This window comes from Drosophila willistoni, assembly GCF_018902025.1.
Source record: "Drosophila willistoni isolate 14030-0811.24 chromosome 2R unlocalized genomic scaffold, UCI_dwil_1.1 Seg167, whole genome shotgun sequence".
In the NCBI taxonomy this organism is placed as follows: Eukaryota; Metazoa; Arthropoda; class Insecta; order Diptera; family Drosophilidae; genus Drosophila; species Drosophila willistoni.
The window spans coordinates 3,500,247-3,523,263 of record NW_025814050.1 but is presented as its reverse complement, the minus strand read 5'-3'; the positions used below and the strand labels follow the sequence as shown (position 1 = coordinate 3,523,263).

Genomic DNA, 23,017 nt, shown 5'->3' with positions numbered 1-23,017 from the left:
AGAGTTTTCAGGAACAATGCTATATGTACTTGATTGGTCTAAACAGATTTATTGAGATTTTTTAGAACATTAAAATCTTTAAAGATTAAAAAAATTACTTACAAGATTTATTTCATAATTCAGCTTTAGCTCTTAAAAAAGTGATAGGTCTAGTAAAATTTATAAAAACTGTAAACCACAAAAATCGAAATTTATCATCAGAATCCTCTTTGGGCCTATTTGGAACACTGATTTTTGTATGCATTTTTTTGTCTTTCGGCTTGGTATCATTCTATGTCACTACATAACTCTTCAGTACTTCCATTTAAACCATAAATAAAAGTGAATTGATTTTCTGTCGAATTAGATATTTCCCAGCAAGATCTAGTCCAATTAGAAAGACTTCGTGGCCATGTAAAAAGAGTTAATTATATCTGCTATTAGTTTTAATTATTCAACTCATGTCTAAAAAGTTTGAAGTACATTATTCATTTTGTCAATATTAGATATGGGCAGAAAGAGTAAATCCTTATCTAAGATATCCCTAATCAATGGCATGCTTGAATATATGTATCAGCAATACGTTGACTTTTGGCAGGTTCCTTAAATGGTGTTTTATTCCAAAACTTCGGCGAGTACAGCATTCTCAACATCCAAATCGGCCATCTCATCGTCTTCGATAAGAAACTTGGGCAACGATTCAATGCTTATGCCGCAACCGAAACGACCAAATTGAGGCAATTCTTCATTCAAGGTATTCGAACTGATAATAGCTTTGGCATTGCCATCCAAACCGGTGATCAATGTCTGTACACTCTCCAAATATGCTCTCAATAGTTCATCATAGTGCTCCTCACGCAATGATTTGCTGATGCACGAGTATATAAAGAAGCTAACATCTAGGGCCAGTTAGGCTCTTGCCAATTGAAAATCAATGATTATGATCTTCTCCGGATTACCCTCATCATTGTATTGAGTTATCAAATTCGGCGTCCAACAATCGCCATGACCAAGAGCAGTCTAATTGGAGCGTGTGAAAACCAAATTACATAGCTAGCCACATTCTCGGCCAGAGCAAAGAAACCTGAATATCATTCTTTGGTACGCTCATTAAAATAGGTTTTCTACAATGAACTGATATCCTTTTCAAAATTATACGAATCCTATGTCCTAAATGACAGCGAACGCTTTGTCAATAGGGCATCCTTCAAAAAAATTTAGTTTTGACGATTTGTTGCACGGTAGCCACGGAAGCCAACATCCTCTAGGATATAAAATCATTGACACCATTACATAGAGATACTTGGGGTACATTACAATTGGTTTCTGGGGCTTTAGATAACGGCTAGCCTGCACAAGGCCTTAATAGCTGGCACCACTTTCTAATAAAATTATTTGCAGAATTTACAAATATAAAATGCTTTTGCATTGTGCTTTTCATTGGTTTATCTTTTACATTTCATAAAGATTGAAATGGTTTGTCTCTAAAAATAGTAAAATTATTTGTACAAGTCTTATTTGGTAGGAAAGATTCAAATTTCGAGATATTTGAGTCGATAGTTGGTTTTTTTGAGTATTTTTGCTAATTAACATATTGAAATTGGGCAGACTTTGTTTTTTTTTTTTTTGTAATATGGACAATCTCCTACCGGAAAAGCTCTGCCTTATAAAGACAAAAATTGTGAAAGGTTTTTTTGGAATGTCTGTTATATTTTTCCAAATATGTTTGATCACTTTGTGCAAAGTAAACAGCTAAAAATGCTGTATATCAATCTAGATTCTAGACGAATGCCCGCAGTAGCTAATTAGTGTGACAAATTGCTTAGTCCATGGAAACCACAGGCCAATATCCAGCAAACAGTGACACATACAACAAATACACACACTGATGTGTGTACACACACAAACTTATACACTTTGGGAAAATGAGAAAACTCATTAAAAATTTACAATTGATTGACTACGGTACATTGTACGAATTTAGGTTTTTCTGACAGTTGCCTGACCAATGGTCCATGAATGATGCAAACGAACGGTTAGCTATTGGCCATATGGCAGCCGCAAGAGACTGTCCCTGTGCCACCCATCTTTGAACTCTACCTCACCGCACCCTCCTCTGTCTAGTTGCAATTTATGCTAATGCTCGTTAGTGAAATCAAACACAGTGCAACAATTGTGTAAACAACTGGGCAGTAAAGCAAACGACGAACCAAACTGCATCTGTCGATGGCGTACAAAATATTGACGCATATATTGAGGCTGTGACAATTAATCTGCTAATTGCCAATTTAAGCACGTAAACCAAACACAGGCGTGGCTGCAGCAGGATGAAGTACAGGACAGCTCGACAGAGAACAGGACAGGACAGGCCAGGCCAGGACTGTATAGGGCCGGACAGAATTGGACAGGATGGCATTGAAGCAGCCCAATTGGAAACTGCATTTGAATTCGATTTTGTCATTTGATTTATGAGTGTGTTCACAATTCGACCCACACACAATAATGGGCTCCAATAACTGTACCTGTATTGGCCAACGGTGCGTATTATATTTATGGCCCACTGCCAATGTTATTTCAATAATAAACTAAACAGCACTATTTCGAAGGGTCGGAAATATCAACACACATGTACAGCAAAGACATTTGAATTGGATAACATTCTGTATACACATTAATGTCGAATGGCAAGACACTTTGAAGTAGTAATTATACACATACGAATGTGGAAGTTATACGATTCCGTAAACTTATACGCATTATTATTTCAAATCAAACCACACCTTCTTCAAACTTTTCGCCATGTAAGCTTGAGTATATTCAACATTTTAGGGCCTCTTTAGTATATTATTTTATTAGAAGTTCATTTCATGGTAGTCTTTTTACTAAGATAGAGAAAAATATATATATATTTTTTGTTATAAATGGTCATACCTTTTGTTAACGCTTATATTTTTGATTTTTTTTAGATCTAAAAGTATTTTTCCTTTATATAATCTATTATTTTGGGTAGCTTGATGTGCATGTTACAATGAATGGCGGTATCGTCAGCAGAAGTTGCTATTCAGTCAGCTGTTAAATTGTGTACAACATTGGACCTAAAAAACTTCCTCGAGAATCAGCACTGATTAGTCATGTGCTAGGAGCTATTCTTAATCTTGTAAAATATACATGCATGCCACACTTTACGGAAAGTCTGTTTGAAACGTAGGAATACACCCTTAATATTTTTATACCATACTCCCATAGGGTGAAATGGTTTATTAAAGTCGCCAAAATGTATGTAACAGGCAGAAGGAAGCATCTCCGACCCCACAAAGCATATATATTCTTGATCAGGATCAACAACCGAGTCGATATAGCCATGTCCGTCTGTCCGTCCGTCTGTCCGTATGAACACCTAGATCTCGGAGACTGTAAGAGTTAGAGCCACCAAATTTGGTATGTAGTATGTAGAGTGATCAAGTTTATTTCAAATTTTTGCCACGCCCCTTTCCGCCCCGCAATTTAAAAAAAGCGTTTATCTCAAAAACTATTCCAGCTAGAGACACCATATTTGGTATGTATATTCGCTTAGTAAATGCACACATTTTGTATGTATAAGAATTTTTCCACGCCCTTTTCCGCCCCCATAATTTGAAACTTTATTATCTCCCGTATTTTTTTACCTTATGCAATCAAATTTGGCACATTTAAATTTAATACTAATATCTAGCAAAATACCAAATTTGATCAAAATCGGACAAAAAACAGTCGAGTTATGCATATAAACGTTTTTCCATAGTCGGAGTCGGCCGTTGGCTGGTGGGGGCGCTAGGGTGCACGTATGATTGAGTGAGCGAGATACTAAGATATGCTTGTAAAAAGCATGTGAAAATGCATTTGTTTAATAAAGTTGAAATATTTGCTTTACTGGTGTATGGTATACCAAAGTCGGCGAGACGACTTACTTACTCCATTTGCATTCAAATGAATTTATTTATGTACGTCAACTAGCACAGCAGTCGACGAATAAGCTTAAGCCAAAAAAACAGATAACATTAATTGAAGAAAAGTAAGCTTAGATTTATACGCAACTAAACATCCCCGACCCGGTGGAGGTGTTTTATTTGCACAAGGTGTGGTCAGGAAAGAGATGCAAGCAATGCGCTGTCCAAAATACAGTGCTTATTTTATTCATAACTATGCTTATAAATTTGAATAAAAAACAATTTTTTCACTTAAACTATTCAATTTAATAACGATTTCTTAAAAAGAAGTAGAAACAAAGAAAAATAAGCCCCCATTTGCTGTATCAAAATTATAGCCCAATTTCATGTTTTGGTCAACAAATTCCGAAACCGTCGCGGAATAGAGCGAAGAGAAGTTACAGAAAGATGAGAGATAAGGTGAAAACGTTTGTTAAAAGATTGGCAAAACACGAACAGGTTTGTAACAGGAGAGTAGTTAGTCAGACATCTACTAAGGTTAATGGGAAAAAATCTTTTGATCCGACGTGTGGGAACACAAAAATATAGAGTATCTAGTAAATTAGTAAAAATAACTTCACTGTCGACTAGTTTATGGAGAAAGAGAATGCCATCTACGAGCCTCCGGTTGTAAAGTGAAGGAAGATCAATAAGAAGCAGTGTGTCAAAATAAAAAGGTAGGCGAAGACTCGGGTCCCAATTAAGACCGCGTAACGCGAACTTAAGGAAAACCTTCTGAACCGATTCAATACTACGCTGTTCAACATCATATTGAGGGTTATAATTGTTTAAGTGTTGCAGTGGCATTAACTTCACTTCACTTTGTATGATTTTAAAGTTAAATAAAATGTCTACCAAGGAAGTTTTACATTAAATTAGGCAGTGGGAGGGATGAACGGGTAAAAGAAGAAGGAAAAAAGTAAAGAGCCATGGAAGCCAAATGAGGCCAACCAGCATTAAACAGTAGTCTGAAAAACTTTTGATTATTATACCCTTACAGAGGGTATTATAAAGTTGGTCAGATGTTTGTAACGCACAGAAGGAGACGTTTCCGACCCCATAAAGTATGTATATTCTTAATCAGCATGAGAAGCTGAGTCGATATATAAATGTCCGTCTATCCATCCGTCCATCCGTCCGTCTGTGCAAATCAACTTCACGCCGCCATCTTAAGAGCTATCGGAATGAAACTTGGTATTTGAGCTACTTATAGCCCGGAGCAGATAAAGTATGAAAAGCAGGATCGGACCTCTATATCATATAGTTATAGAAGCAACATAGATGAAGAAATTGCAGTATCTCTATGAAATTTATTTTTTTAGTACAGAAGCACATAAACATTTAAATTTTGATACCAACAAATTTATATTAAATCGAAAACATTGCTGGCCTTGTTAAGAAACTTCAATAAAGTTTTAATCAATTGCTCTTAATAGAGTTTCTAGATATTTAAGTATTAAACAAAACCACAAATTGCATAGCAAAAGGCAGTGTTACTGATTTTTAAAACATTAAATAACAACGATGAATTATAAAGAATCAATTCAATATTGAGAATAGTTCCATAATTAATAGCTGATTATATTTTGCACTTAAAAGCGCAGAAAAGTATGCTTTATTTTTCAAGGCATATTTTATTGAGCTAAAGAACTTTTATTATTCAATTCACTTAATCTGTTTTGTGATCTTAACGAAGTGTACGATTGTGAGTCGTATATTAAATTTTTGAAATAGTTTTAAAGAACGAAGCGAACCAATCAAAATATCAGAGAAAGTTGTAAATAAATTAGTTTCTGTTGATTTATGCATCAAGATGAATGCCACACAATGTCAGTTTAATGAGTAAGCATTTGAGTTTCTTTTTTCCACTTTCTTTTTCATGCGACCATTTCTGTTCTTTTGTTCCTGTCAGGCTAATACGCTCTATTGTAAGTCTCTAGGACTTTTGTCAAGGCCAAGAACGTTGACGATTGTCTCAGCTCATTAAATTTGATGTAAAAAAAAAAGAAACGGAAAAATAAAAATAGCAAAGAGAAGCAAAAGGCAAAAACCACAAAAATCCTTTTGTCTAGTCCATGTCATCTTCTTCCCTCATTTATACCACATTCAAAATGCCATTAAAAGCATACTAAAATTAATTTGTAGCAATTAGTTGCAAATTGCATGAAAAAGCAAACCAAAAGGACAAAGAACGTTCACCACGACAACAACAAACTCCGAAGCTGACCACCGAGGAGAAATTGCTCAACATTTTTATGTGTTTTTGCGCATTTAGAGAAAAAAAAGAAAGGAATGGCCAGAAGAAGCAAAGCAAAAGGAACTCAAACTGTCTATGTCGAAATCATAAAATCTCGCTGCTAGCAATTGAGCACTGCTTCCAATTGGAGCAGGAGAAGAAAACGGTCTATCACTAGTGGAAGACCAGCGACTGGCGAAGCATAAATAAATTCTGTGTGTGTGTGTATTTGTGTTATTTTTGGCAATTATTTTCACATTCGACTGTCTGTCTGACTGTCTCCCTGTGTGTCATGGTGTATTCTCTTTGTCTTTGCGTTGAGCTCATTTGTAATTTGCAGCCAGTTGGAATGGAGGGATGGGCGGAGGCATGAATGCCAGAAGACACACTTCTCACATTGTGTGACGCCTCCAAATTGCTGTTTAAGACTGAGCTGGTTATATCCATTATATAAGAAACAACTATTCTACGAGTTATTACACTTGGGTTACCGATTGAAAATTAGAAACTAATAATTTGTTTCCAAAGATTGTATTTTACATAAATTACTACTGGACTGTTTTATTTGGAGAGTAATTATAGATGACTTTTAAATACGTAATTAACTAGTTTTATTATTTCAAAAAAAGTACTATTGGAGTATTTTCTTTTATGAGTAGTTTTAGGTAAATTAAGTTGTTAATTATTAACTATTTTAAACATTTCAAAAAAGGTTTTTTTGTTAAAAGTTGTTAATTTTTAAGTATTTTAAATAATTCAAAAAGGGTATTTTTCTTAAAATAGTAATTAGATTTTTGACTCCTTTTACATAATCTACAAAACATTAGTAAGACACATTCAGGAAATTATTTGAACAGTATTATTTAAGTAAACTAAACATTTTGTATACTTTGTATATAGATTTGTATGTAGAATTTAGTTGTTACAAGTAAAATTGTAATTGGTGTGTAAATAATTACAGTAAGTGAATTTTCGTCTATTACTGGGGTAAATACGATTTGAAGTCAAAGGAAAATTCATTTGTTCTATCCAAAAATATTTATACTTCATGCATTTTGATTAAATTTCCTACAAAATAATATTAATGGCAAAAGTCCTAAGCCTAAAAAACTAATTAAATATATTTTATGCTAATGATTTACCGTTTAATTCCACAATTAAATTCATTATTCATTTATCTTAGAATTGTTAGATGTTAACTCCAATTTAGCTTCAATAACATATTCTTTTTACAATTGAATTACCAATTCATGGCAAATATAAGTGCTTATTTTCTAAGTTGTAAAGTAATTACCCGGTAATTATCAAATTTTACAGATATTAAACAAACTAAATTTTTAGAATTCTTTTTTCCTTTTTCAGCCCATTTCATTTATTGTTAAGATCCTGGCCTACACGGTAGCACAGAGTCTATTTTCTGACCACATTTTGCACTCATTTATTGTTGTTTTTGCTAGTTGCTGGTGATGCCATTAATTAGCCTCAGTCTTCGACTCTAGCAACCGATAGACATCTCGGTGCCGGCATTTGTCTTCTGACAAGACCATAGAGATGGGCAGAGAGAGAAAGAGAGGGAACAAAAGGGGAGTTTTGGGGAATGCCATGGACATGACACATGTTGTCAGCGGGCTCATCTTTCTTGCCTTTGTTGTTGTGGTTGTTGTCAACGACTATTTTCCTAGCTGCTAATTGGAAAATGTCACAATTTATTTTATTTTTATGTTTAATTGGATTCTCACAGCTTGCCAGAAGTTTCGTACGTAGCCTAGGTATTACGTATTTGTGCGTATGTATGTATGTATATACATACATAGAGAGTATTATACGATGCATGATAATTTTCTTAATTTGTGCGCCTTGATGAGCAGCGAAGAAAGAATATGAAGCGAAACTTTTTCCATTTTGCTGATGGCATGTGTACGTGTAAAAGTTTTTTCTACTACCCCACAGCAACTGTATGTTACTCTTCCCCTATCAGGCATCAGGACTCTTCAAAGGTGCAAATAAAGTAAATTATTAGATTCCTCTTCGTCGTTTCCTTCTTCGTTGCCCTCGTCTTTTTCGTTCTGCCGTTGTCGGCGTCGTCGTCTTCTTGCTACTTGTGGATTTCCGCTTCAATTACTGAAGCTGCTCGCATAAATTTCACTTGACAAACTTGACACTATGTGATAGTTGGGAGCAACACACGCACACAGTGATACTCACACATATACACCCACAGAAAAATGTCTATGCATGTAGGTATATACTTTAGCAAATTAAGGACTTCCGTTGACTGCAAATTGTAATTGCTAACTTTGCCAAAATGACAAATTTAATGACTGTCTTTAGGATAGGAAAAATAGATTAACAAAAAAACAAGTTTCCATATATGTATCTATCAATTGAAATATTTCCAAAGAACTATTCTTAAAGAAGATGAATTCATAGCGAAGCAGTTAATAATGCAATAAATAATATGTTAAAAATTATTCTAGAAAACATTTAAAATGAATCATGTTGAAGAAACATTAAACACGCCCTTCAAAGCGAGTTAAACGAACTCGAAGCTTACTACCATAAGTGGAAAATAAAAGTTAATGCCACCAAATCTAATGCCATCTTCTTTTCCAAGAAAAGAAAGGCTTGTTTTTTCCCTGACGGGCCTCTAAAAATCTGCAATTCTCCAGTTAACTGGGTAGATAGGTATCCACTTCGATAAAAAGCTTTCGTTTAGCACTCATGTTGGTTCCACAATCAATAAGATTAACAAAACTATTTGCACCCTTTACCCAATTATAAATCGAGAATCTAAACTTTCTACAGCTAACAAAATGATCATATTCAAAACCATTTTTTTCCAGATTATTGACCAATCCGAGGACTCTTATTGAAAAAACTACTCATAAACTACTATTAGACAGTTTAGCAGCATATTTTCTTGATCACAATACTCATTCCTCCTAAGGGTAGCCACTGGCACTAAGCCGCCAAATCTTAGATTAGTCACCTTAGTCCCAGTCACCTAGCTTAAGTTCGTATTTAAGGTATATATGTATTAAAGGTTTTCGCTCATTTTTCCTTGCCATATTATATTGTCATCCATCAAACTTGTATAACTATGTATATACAAATTTCTCAGCTGAAAAGCAACCGCTATAATTCTGTAAAATCTTTCTATCACATATAGCTTTAAGAACATTGTATTATCAAAGAGCAATAAAGCAAATAATGAATGAAATGTTGAAGAAATTTTGTAATTATCAACGGAAATCACTTTTTTTTAATCAACCAATGTGGCCTATTCTCTTGTACTAGTTGATTCGAAATGTAAATCGAGAGTAATTCAACACCGTTTTGAACTTGCAGTTCTCAATTCGAATGTTGTTTTTTTTCCTTTTCGAATCTTAGTTCAAAATACTTTTGTTTCGCCCATTACATTAACTTACAGTGCTATCGAACTCTATAATTATTTAAGTTTAATTTGTTTTTGAGTGCAATTTTTGGCAAAAGTAACTCAGGTTTGTGAATAGAATTTGAACCAAATAACTTCAAGGTCTGAAAAGTAAATTTAATTTTTACACAATTTTAAACATATGTTTTATATTATATTACGACTTGTTTTCGCATTTAAATTTTTTGTTGCCCGCTAAGAATAATTCTTGTAAATTAATGGTTGGAATGAAATTATCTACTAATACTTGAAATTGTTCTCAACTTATTACAGGTTAACAGAAAAATATTTAAAAGCTGTTATTTTCATAATTTTTAATCCACTGACTCAACGGCAAACAATTTGAAACCAAATAATTTGGCTCGGAATTAGAAGCGAGATCAGGTGTCAAATCCAAATCAAATCTTAATATTTTCCTTATAGAGAGTTTTCCTGTAAAGACCAATCTTTGGAGCATGATTCATTTCTGTCGTCAACTTCCTTGGGGAAGTTTTGTAAAAATATCATCAGAATAATTCTGATGAACTTGGTTTTAGCAGGCTTAAATCTTACTAATTCATAAGATAGGCAGCACAAAAGGTGATCAGGTTTTCTGTATAGCTATTTCAAGAATCTCCAAGTTCTATCATCAGCATACTTTGCTAAAGAATCCAGAGTTGTACTGGCCATACTATATCTTCAACGATAAAAGTAGTTGGGAACTCAAACTGCATGAAGCGAAAAAAAAAACGGCGAAGCTTGCAACTGCAGATTCCACCTTTTTTATGTGTAAAGGGCTTGTAATCCTGATATTTAAGATAACTTAAAAGCATAATAGTGTGCATAGCGTCTTGATTTTAACTTGTATATTTATTTAATGCAATTTTTTTGATAGAATTGCTTTTACTTTGATATACTGTTGCTCTCTGTGGTACGGTATTGGATGCATTTCCCGCATAAAAAAACTCTTTCTGTTGTAAATTACAAGCCAATTCCTTCGAGGTTATTTGTAGATATATAACTTTATTTCAAGATTGGCAAATTACAAAAAATGATAATCTTTGCGCTCAATTTAACTTACAGGACATATGTATGTACCAGGATATATTGTAGAGGCTTCGACCAGAAGGATGGGAAGCAATAAAAGGAAGTGAAAGAGGACACATCCGGCCGTAGCTTAAACTGGCGTCTGGCCAGAAGTTTAATGATGCATATGTGTCGCCGCCATTTGTCCTGTTCGGGAAGAGTGTATCAAAGTGGCAACTGCTGCATCCTGGCACAACGAAACCAATTAGGAACAGCGCCAAAGGAGACGCCAAGTGTCCAAGTGGTACGCCAACCAAACAACCAACAAAAAAAATCAATTAAAATCGTATGGCAACAAGGCAACAATTTCTCTTCTCTAGTCTTGACAGATAAAATATCGGGCATGGCATTATTTTACATTTTCGTAGACCTCATTAGCCTGAGGCGGGCGTGGAGTGACGTGGCAGGGCGGTTGCCCAGGCGGCATATAAAATGAAAATTGAAAAATGTTAAATCATTTATGCATGGAACAGGCGCTTCACAAGATATCATCAAATTTCATGCACTATCAAAGTCAATTTCCCGTCAACCACAAAAAGGACCTTGCCTCCACTAACCAATATAGCAGACAAGGGGCTCGAGGGGAATGCGGGGAGCGTGCTCAGTCACAAAAATAATTTATTCCGTGGCCTGTACTGCCCGGCCTGCGGTTCATTGTCAGTTAAGCTTTTTAAAAGAAAACCACTTAGAATGTTGACATTATCCTTCACTTTCTATTTATTTTGTCATTTAATCAACTTCCTACTTCGTCCTGTCCTTGTCCTCGACTTCGGAGTCGTCGTTCCCGTTGCTCTTGCCGTCGCCATGGCGACTCCCTGATTTGCATACCAAACTTGCTCACCCGGCAGGATACTTTTCCTCTACTCCCCACAATCTTGAGATGGACGCCCAAAGTATTTGCGCTTCGGCGCCGTCTACGTCAATCAGTCATCAGAGAAGAGGACGACCACCACCACGACCATAGTTGAAAAAATTGCCTTTTGCCGCAATAACCTGTATGTGGTGTGCCGTTGCCGTTGTCCTTGTTGCCGCCCCATCAATTGAATACAGAGACAATTTGAAAACAGATGAAATCAGCTCACTCCATCTTCAGACACACAGATGCTAGTGGTGCCTCGTTCATGACAGAAATAGATGAACTTTTGTGTTAAACGAACTAGTACACTGTTAAATAAGTATTTTTTCTTTATTCAAATAAATTCTAATATGGTTAATATTCAACAGAGACTTAAAAAAACCAAATAAAATACAGCTTAACATTTAACAAATCAGAATTAAATGAGGAAGAATGAAAAAGTTCGTTTTTCATTGAAAAGTCAATGATATTTAACCAACACTAGTAGATACACTGCAAGAAATCTATATAAAATTGACACATCAGCGAAATAAAGTTTGCAATTTTCAAAATTTGTAATGCAATCCTATAAAAAGCCTACAAATATAAAATATATTCTGTGAGCAAGTATGAAAATAACAAAGAGAAGCTCAATATAAATTCGCAACCAAAAATCACCTACCATGTGGAGGTATTTTATTTGGGTAGGGTATTTGCAATGCTAAGATTCACAGTCAAATCAGTAGAAAACAGATCAAAGTGAGGAGACAGAAGGTTAAAGAGAGATAAGGTGAGTTGTTAAAAAATATTGGAAAAGAAAAGGAAAGGTGGGAAGTAGTTAGCAACTCGCAAGGTGAATAGAGAAGTAGCTTGTCTATAGTAGCTAGTACGTTAGATAAAATAACTTTGCCGTGACTCAATATGGTTACTAATGGTCAACTAAAGCCTCCGCTTGTAAATTGAATAGCCATTATTCAGAAGTTAAGGCAAGGCCAAGAACCGGACCCCAAGTTGGACCGCTTCACGACTACTTGATAAACAGATTTTGGACCTATTGAATGCTACGCTGGAAACATCATAATTTGGGTTCCACACAGGGAAGCAATATTAGGACAGTATTTTGTACATCCCAACCGGGAGGATTTCAATAAATATGCTGCACAATTCGAAAATAAATCTTATGTTGATGTTTAATTAAGATAGTGACTTAAATAGAAACTGATTGAAGAACCCAAACCATATTTAAGGCACTCTCTGGAAGAGTATCAAAAGATAATTGTTTGTTATCTGCAATAGATACAGAGAAAGGGCCATTATTAGAGGGGCCTCCTTTATATATGGGGGTCGATCCCAATTTTTTCATTTGCTCTAACATTTCCTATAAACTATTAATGTGTTCTTTTACTACTTTCTTTTACCACTATTATGTTACTCACAGGCACAGTGAATGTTTCATATTTTAATAATTTTGCTCAGTGTATGATATTTTTTTGTTGTCCCCGACTTGCTCATTTACCGTTATTAAAGCAATTCTATGAATATTTTAGAAGCTTTGTTTGGCCAACTGGAATGAGGAAAAAGGTTTAGGTTTCTTTTTCGTTTTGCCAAAAATGAAAATGCACACAAAAAAAGAAGTCGAAGAGTAAGATAACTTGGAGAGAGTAAATATTATGAGCATGTAAATAATTTGCCAGCGGAGAATAGTCGGTTGGACAAGCAAAGCCAGTTGGAGAAAAGAAAAGAAAAGAAAAGTAGAGAAAGAAAAACTTAAGCCGCATTTGGGCCGAACCAAGCTCCATTAGGGGAAAATCCTATTGAATAGCCTTTTGTCTTTTTGTATTTAGTATGGAAATGCTTTTAAAAATCAACAATAAAAAAGAAACCTCAAACATTGCTGTGGAATTACGTTTTTATTTTGTTTTTGGTACTGGCAACTCGGCAACCACTTAGTTTCGCTTATATTTTTTTATTTTCTGGGAAATATGATGGCAAAGTTTTGTTTTATATATATATTTTTTTTCTTGCTGAAATAATTAACGCACAGTCAGTGAATACGGTTTTACGAGTGGAATATTTTTCCGTCTCCAGGGAAGGAGGCAGAGTTGGAGAACTGAAAAGGAGGGCGGAAATAGGCGTCGTGTTCTGAAGTACGTGACGCATCAATAAATCGGAAGAGCAAACCTCGGGACGATAGAGAATGGAGAGAAAGATAGTAGATCATCAGCGAGCTCACAACAGAGGCAAAAAAGTATTGCATGCTTCAGGGCGCAAACAAACTTTGAAAAGTTTGCAACTCTATTATGCGTGTGTGTGTTTCTGTATGTTTGTGTGTGTGTGTGTGTGTGTGTGTGTGCAGTGTGCGTGTCTAGTTAATTAGTGGCCTATTGATAAAGTTGAATTGCAACCTAATGGTGAATTAAGTTGTATACCCTTGTAAGCAGACATATCCTTTACGGCGTGAAGTTTATGATTTTGTCTATAAATCTGGGTTCGCTTCATATACAAATACATATGAGCAAGTCTTTCAAGTTTCATACATTTTAATATGAGTTTATAGTTGATTTTTGGTTCTCAGATCCTTCTTTTCTTACAATTTAAATATTGTTTGATATATTAATAAACCTATTTTTCATTTCATTAATATATAAAAGTAACAATAAATATATATTTGGCAGTAAACTAATTGAATAATTCGTTAGGAAATTGTTTTGTAATATTTTATAGCCAGAAATAAAGTTAGGGTATTCGTTTGTTATACCCTTCTTTTGGGTATTATAAAATTATTCAGTTTTTGTGTTTTTAACGCTGCATAAGTACTTATAGTCTTGAGCGAAATGAGAAGCTGTGTATCTACTGAAATTAAAACTTCATATTTTCACTTGAGATTAATATTGAAAATTGATCGACAACATTGATCAACATTGATCGACAACCAAACTTGACTGAGAAGTATCTTATAAGAAACATATAAAAATATCATTAAGGTAAGCTTAACGACAAATAAGTGTCTCTTTATTTTAAAAAATCATATGACATAAACAAATATTAAATAAACGGAAATTATTTAAATAGATTTATCGAATGATTTCAAATTAGCTCGCAATAATATAAACAAATGGTTGTAACGATGATGTGACATAAAATATATACATTTTTGTTCAAATAATATATCATGAGAAATCGAGTCCCTTTGTCCAATATTTCTGTTAAATTAAATTTAAAGCTTTCAATTTAACAGCTAATGGGATAAGACTTGGGACTCAAGCTATTTATTATTAGCTAAGGTTGATACAACAGATAAACTGTTCGAGCCGTACTACAATAAGATAGAGCGCTGAAGGAAAAACTGTCAAAGTGTTTTACAATATTCTTTACTTGGATGGTTTTTATAGTGAAAATTCATAATTCCCAATTTCAGGAAGATCATACAAACAGAACTGAAGTAATATTAGATTATATTTATTATAGCTTCTTTAGCTTCTTTAATATTTTTTTTTAGCGTTGAAGACATGGTATGGCTATCGCAATTCTGGAGTTCTTTAGGATATACATTATCGATCCGATAAAAAGTTTCCCCTCTTAAACTGCCTACATTACGTGACTTTATCTGTTCAACTTCAACAAGATGTAAAAACTAAAAAATTTTTAGAACATACAAAAATATTACCAACGTCACATTTGCTTTTAAAACTTTAGTGGCAGTTAAAAGTAAGGATGGATTGGAGAATCTTTAAAAAACGAGTTGACGGCTTACCAAGAGAAAGTTTATTGGAAAAATTCAACCTTTGCTTTGGATGTAGTCTCAAATGAGTTTGAGTTATACAAGAAATATTTTGCTTTTATAAAATTCCCATGTTTCAATTTAATGCCATCAAAAATTCTTTTAGATAAGTATTACATGAAAGTATTTCAGTATTAATTCACATCTCTGCCTGTGAGATATAACTAAACGCAAATTTTATTAATTAAAATGCCACAAAAACGCAAAAGCAAACAAATAAACACACTACTACACACACACATGCACACACACACACATACATTTACCTACTGGGATACATAAATATGTGTATATATTGCTCTCATTACCGTTTTGTCAAGTGCTCATCAAAAACAGAAGAAGCGGCAGATAGGAAGGGGTTGAAAGGGCGAGGCCATGAATTGATGGCATAGCCCACCAATACCAATATGGTTGTTAGTTTAATTATGCATTTCAGGACAAGAGTCCTTATGTCTATCCTCTCTGTCTCCCGCTTGGCCATTGTTATCATTGGACCATTTTCCATAATAATTGAAAACAGGCCACAAAACATTAAAGCAAACAAACAAATTTGTCAAATGTTAATTTCAATTATAAATGAAAGTAGTGCAAGTAGTCCCACACAATATTTCATTAAAAATATATCCCTTTAAAAACTATTCAACTCTATTCTCAATATTTACTAATTAACTTGTGTTTTGGGTTAGTTTCCAGACAATATACAAAGTCCAAAAAATAAGTAAAATGAAATAGAAGACAGATGAAAGGCAAAACGCGTCTGCCAGACGCGTCTGAGAGCTCAAGAAAAATGAGGTCTCTGTGTGAAATCCAATCAACTTTTTCCTTTTCTCTTTATTTTATTGCGTTCTAATCAGCCAAAGTATAAAGTAAATTCAATTACGCGGCTACTTTGTAAATCCCCTAGGATCACACACGCCTAGCAAGACGACCATGTTGTCGGTACACTGAAAGAAAATGCGAAATTAGGAATCACAATGTGCCTTTGCTATTCTGTTTTAAAAGAAACTTTGCTTATTTTAAGAAGTTTTTAAAAATATACAAATATTAACCGTATTGGGTTTACTATAATTGTTTATTTCAGAGTTTGTTTTGAATTTGAAGAATATATGTACATATAGTAGGAGGATTTTTATAAACTGGTTTCATATTATAAAAACAATTATTAAACTGTTTTTTGTTTACTTATAAATTTTAAAAATTTCTGTTTTATTTTAGATATTATACAAAATAAAACATAGAACTTAAACTTTCATCCTCCCTTCCTTCTATGGGCTCATAATGTGATAATTACTTTTAACGAACTCATGAGATAATTAGACTGAATCATTTATGATTTTGCTTTAAAATTGAAGTCGATAAATGCTATCATAAGCAGCATAAAAGGGAAGCAGATTGTCTGTGTAGCGATTTCAAACACGGCTTTTACTGTTGAAACATGTTGAGAATTACAGCTAAGTGCAGCGCAAAAAACTTTTCATATTTTACAATAAACAACCTACAAAACCTGTTTAATTTTTGCTAACGAAGTTGGGAAGATATCGTACGGTAGAAGCTACAAAGTGAAAGGGATGAATGAAGTTATTTATTTACAATTTAAATTACAATTTAATTACAATTTATTTTGTATTTGTATTTAATTACAATTTCTTTTTTTAAAAAATACGCAAGTCTTTTAATATTTAACCAATTGTAATCGACAATATTTCATTGGACGCGAAATTTAAATTACTGTCGAAATTTAAATTCTTCAACACGGAAAATTAGCAAATAATTAGTAAAGCTATAAAACATCGTATAAGTAGATGAAGTCAGAATAAAACCTAAATCTTCATGAACTTTCCTAGGGAGGTTTTTCTACTTTTGTTTTTCATAATCATTTTTGTACCTCACAAAGCAATCGGGATAGATAACAGTCATAATTAATTGAAGCATGTGAAAAAGGGACCGTAAAAGAAAGTCCACATATATGTAGATTCTCCACTAAAAAGTAGAGAAAATCAGGTAAAATAGTGAAAATTCGATTTGTTTCCAAATGAGGGTATGGCCAGACCCAGGAGTGCAAAGGGGTTCAATTTAAAAGACTAAGCCATCATCTATTCGACAATACTAAAACTATTAGAAGATTCAGCAAACTTTTAATCGAATTAAATTTTTTTCCAATAGTTTTACAATTATTTATTATTTATATTACTATATTTATAACAGAATCTGTTAGCAGAATACTTTTTTATCGATAGTTTCTGACCCCGGCTGAAGTATTCTAAAACTAACAAGTAATATATTCCGAATCCACACCATAGAAAACGGGACTCAGTATCTAGAATGGTAGAGAAGTTTTATTTAAGGATCTGGCAATCCTATGATATTTTTTATTTTTGGCATAAGTATACATACATGTAAGGTCCGCGAAATAAGTAATTGCTATCTATACCAACTAAACCGATAAAGATATTAAAATAAAATAAATTGATCATTAAACTTCTTAAATTTAAAAAAATTTGTTATTCAAAGTACCAATTTCATGTGCTTATCTAACCAATGACAGCAAAGCAATCGGTCCCATTTACTTATTACGTTCGCAAAACTCAACGTTGGCTTCTAAAAATTAATGTAACTGGAAAACCCTTTGATACTTTGATACTTTTTACAATTTTTTGGTCATCGCTGAAGAACAATACAACTAAAACATAGAAGGAAAAGAGAAGAAGAAAAACTGCATATTTTGGACAAAATAATGTGAAAAAGTCTATGTATGTACATAACAGGAATAATAAACAGCTTGATTATCGATTTGCTCCAATTGGTTTTAGTTTTTATAAAATGAGAAAGGTTGTCACCAACTTAACTAATGCCAGGTTCATAAAATTGTTTGGAAAATATCAATAAAAGTGAATATAGTTTTAAAAGTTTTCTCTCAGTGTACTTATGCACATTTCGACATGCGTGTGTGTATGAGTGCTGGAGAGTGTGTGTGCTAGGGTGTGCGAAATTTTGTCCTAAAAAGTAAATTTTTTGAAAATAAATAGAATTCCGCCAAAGTCAAAGAAAAGTAAACAAGTGCGAAGTGGCGACGTCGGCGCTGGCGGCGGCGGTGGTGACAGGCAGCGCATCCATAGCAACTAATCAGAAATTCCGTCTCATGAAAAAGAAGAGGATGAACAAAAAAAGAAAAAAAAACTTGAAAAAATCCGAGTGAGAACGAGTCAGCGAGTTAGTCAGTCAGCCAGGATGGCTGACAGTCAGGCAACCCGCCCGCGCTTGGGATTATGCAAAATTCAATTTGCAACTTAAATGTGTTTATTTTGCGTTACGCTGGGGCAATTTTTATTTTCACTGAAAATGAGGGATTTACTTACCAAGTACCCAAGACTCGAGAGATTGGAACAGAAGCAGAATGTGAGCCAAAGGGGGGAACGGGTGAACCAAAGCCAATGAGGAGCAATACCGACACCATTGCCAAACACGAACAACAACATCAATTTTCCAATCTTATTGAGCGTTTAAAATGCTGTGGTGCGACAGTTTCACCCTGCACACCCTGCCTCCCTACCCACTCCTTCCACCAATATCTACTTACTCCTACACCCTCCTACTGTGACCGGCTGCAAATAGCTGATTTACAAACAAAATCAGATTTTCACAGAGCCTGAGAGAGTGCCTGTGCCCTTTCCTTTTTCCTTTCTCCTTTCTGCTTTTCTTTTTTTATGGCCAGCATAAACAGTTTGCTTTCCTTTTTGCTGGTTTCTTGCAGCAGAGACAAATTGCCAAATTCAATTTGATAGTGAATTTAGCCAGCCGTTTATTTAATTTTATAAACCCCTTAAAACACCATCCCAAAAGATCGCAATCAGAGTGTGTGCAGATGAAATTGAATTTACTACAAATTCTTAATACAAATCATTCTCTAATACTCAAAACCAGAATTCAATTCGGTCCTAAAAATGATGAGACAATTTAAAGGATAAAGATAATTGTATACCCATTCGGTAAACCATGATTACCATTACTTTCTGAATGAAGTACTCGATGAGAGAATGGAAAACATCTGAGGAATATTTTAGTAGGGGAGAGCGCCCAGTTATGAGCCGGGTTTTGAAAAAACTCAAAATTTTTTCCTCAGTTCCGGGAAATGAAAAATTAAGAAGTTTAACATTTAAATATTAACCTAACGCAACTTTTTTCTAAAGAAAGTATGTTTATTTGAGTTACTCAAAAAATTTTAGAACAGATTTAATCTGAATATCTTTTTTAGGCCGAAAAAAAAGTGGCCCAGTTGTGAGTGACCTTAAGAAATTCACTGAAAATAAGTGAATATGAAAGGAATGTCACACGAATTGTTTTGATTTAATGGTTTATTTATTATGAAGGCCTTCAATGGCAAAAACAATGAAAAACACAAAAGAAACTGGCCTCCAATGGCGATAGATGACAACGATTCTTATTTCTCGTCGTCCATGTCACTTTCGCAGTTTTCAACACGATGTTTGGTACGCGTATATATTATGCGATTGTTAACGTTGGTGTCTGTCTAAAAACTGCAGAACGTCTAACGAACATGATTTACAGGGCTCAAACTGTCATTCAATACAGCATTTCAAAAATTTTTGAGAATGTCATAACTGGGGCACAGCTGGGCCCTCTCCCCTATTAATAAATTTGCAAAAAAATGTGTGATTTCTGCCTTCTGATCAGGCGTTAAAAAATACAATTAATTTTACGTTTTTAAGTAGTTTGATTTTATTTTAAGACGATCATGGGAAATTTTAGAGTTCATAGTGAAGTTTCTGTACAAAAATAATTAAATTTCTTCAACGGAAATAAATTTTGGTTTCAAATCGATTTAATTACTTGTCAATGGGTTTAGGAAATTCTCATTTAAATGTGGCAAAATGACAAAGACCAGATATCGCATTATCATTTGGACAGCCATTTGCTAGGCAAATGACAGTTGAATAACTCTCTCTCTCTCTCTCTCTGTCTCCCTGCTCTCCTTTTGCTGCGTACACAAATTAGCCCAAAGTTTTCGAAAAGAGGTGCTGCGTAAGGAAGGAAAGCGAGGCAAAGTGTGGTGAGTGGGCCAAAGATGTCGTCTTTGAACCCTTGATAGGCCTTAGACTTGACTTAAAGTCTTGAAATGAATATTTGATGGCCAGTGTGGTAGATAGCGAAGAGTGTAAGAGTGGGAGGAATTGAGGGGGTAAAAAGAAATTAAAAGCAAAAAGCTTGTTGCATACTTTATGGCGCTAATTTAGGTAACGAAACGACATACCAAAGAAGACCTCGTTTATGTTGCAATAGTTAAGACCTAACAACCCAACCCAGCTGAACCAGCCAACCAAAAACCACACCACACCACACCCCCTTTTAGCCCGCCCACATTTTGTTTATGCACGCACATTAATTTCAAAGGGTTTTGCAATGACCAAATAATGTGAAAGGCAGAAACAGTTGGTGTGGGGCAGGCAGTTGGTTAGGAGGGGCAGGGTGAAGGCTTCGGGAAGTGAGTAAAGTGGCGGGTGAACCAGAGGGTGTGGAAAAGAGACAGCTACAGAGAGGGAAACCACATTTCAATGTTGCAAAATTTTGTCGCTACAACAAAATGCTTTTAAGTGCATTTCATTGGTCTGCCACGCCCAGGAAGACGAGTAGGAGGCTGACGACAGGCCGCAACATTTTGAATTCACACAAAAAACTTTTAGAAAGTAACGAAAAAACTATTGTTTTCATTTTTTATTTTGTTCCTTTTTTTTTTTTGGTTTTAGGTACTGGAATAAAAATTATACATACAAAAAACTTAAAAAACGGCATATATAAAAATCAAAAAACTTTAGCTTTGCCGAATTTTATATACCCTTGCAGCCATTGACCATTAAATCTTGTAAACGTTAAGTCAACATTTCTTTATCTTAAATGAGATGACGTCACGAAGGTGACTTACAGGTATAAAGTATGTTGGACAAAATCAAGCAAAATTTTGAAGCTGGCAATAAAAAGAAGTTCCGAGGTCGAAGAGAATCTTCGGTTAAATAGAGATTTCTGAATTTAAAGTTCTTTTTCTTTATTACACATTTGCTTTAAAGTATCTGACAAAAAAAATGAGCTTCCGCAGTGTCATTAGATCATATAGATCATTTTTTGACTCTGTCACTTTTAATCCACTTAAAAATTTTTGTACAATTTTTGATCAACTCTTTAGCAAAAGAACTACATTCCATCCTATTCATTTCCTAGTTTCTATTTCGTTGGTTCTAGACGACTTATATTTGGACTTCTTACGACAAAATATAGCCAAAGTTCAAAGTTTTGTTAAAATAGATTAAAATTCAAGACACTAGAATGCAGTATCCGAAATTTCCTAGAAAAGTGTTTTAGTCAATGATATAAAAATCTAAACGTATAACACTAATGAAGTCGTTGTTGTCGTATTTGAACTAAATCCGTTTTTTGTTGCCTTATATATTTTGGTTGAGATATTCGAAAACATTTTATTTGACAATAAGGAGTTGTATTTATTGATTTACATGACGAGACGTGAAGGTATACATCATTTTAAACTTAGTCTCTAGTTAGGGATTTGTTAAATTACATTAGTTAAGACGAATCACTTCCTCACTAGTCCATCCCTGGCCTCGGTTATTAAATTCGAAATTATGGGTTAACAGATTTCTTGATAGTGATTATTGCCTATTGAGGCAACTCTTATATACTCGTTGGATTAGTCATTAAATAGTGAACATCTTAGTCAGATAACATCCAAATAAAATATAAAATTGTCTAATTTTTAGTAAATAAAATAATTTTAACAATTAAAGATTTGTTTTTCCTTTGCTAAAGTGAGTATTAAAGTAAAAATGATTCGTTTGATGTGTTAACGAAAATTTATAATTTAAACAAAATATTTTCATATCTTGATTGAGGTTGGTTCTAAAGAATAACGGTTATTATGGCCAATAGTTTAAGGTTCTAGTTAATGTCTGGTATTTCGATATAATTGCTGTACTTGCTGTCTCGCTTTATTTTCTTGTTTTTTCATGGAAAATTGCTGCTTTAAGTGGCATATGGAATAACTCATTGGGTGCCCCGTTTGTTTGTTGCTGTTGGCCGTTTGGGCTGAGTGGACTCATAAATATTCATTTGCAATTTATGTAAATGCCTCCACATTGTCATTCGTCCTCCCTGGCTTCCTGCAAATACCCAACAATCTCCTGGCACTCTACGTCCCGCATACTTTTGATAATGTGTCGCGTTTTAATTATGAATTAATTGCGAATGATTTCAACATCATGCATTTTAATTGACATGCCATTGTATGGCGATCTATCTGGTGAGGTGTCACTGTCATCCACACAAAAACACACACATACACACACATACACACAGCCATATTGATATATATTTATATAAATGAATGTATATATAGACGAATATACAGCCATAATTTATCAAAGAACGGCAACTCCTCTCCATTGTGTGGTCGATGGTCACTGTCGCCGTTGTTGCTGCTGTCGCCTTTGCTGCTGCCATTTCAATCAATTTCATTTCGTTATCGTTATTGACATTTTGTAATTTAATCGTGTGCTTTGTCGCATGTGCCACGCCTACCCACTCAACCCGTCTGCCGCCCTTCTTCGTGACATGGCTGCTTTTAACTTTATCAGCTATGGTTAAAAATGGGGAAAAAAATGAAGAAAAACCAAAATGAAAGAGCAAACATCAGAAGCGC

General features: G+C 34.3%; 1 pseudogene; it reads right to left on the bottom strand.

Moving 5' to 3' along the window:
* Positions 1–508: 508 nt before the first annotated feature.
* Positions 509–2,780, bottom strand: LOC26528867 (annotated as a pseudogene).
* Positions 2,781–23,017: the final 20,237 nt, after the last annotated feature.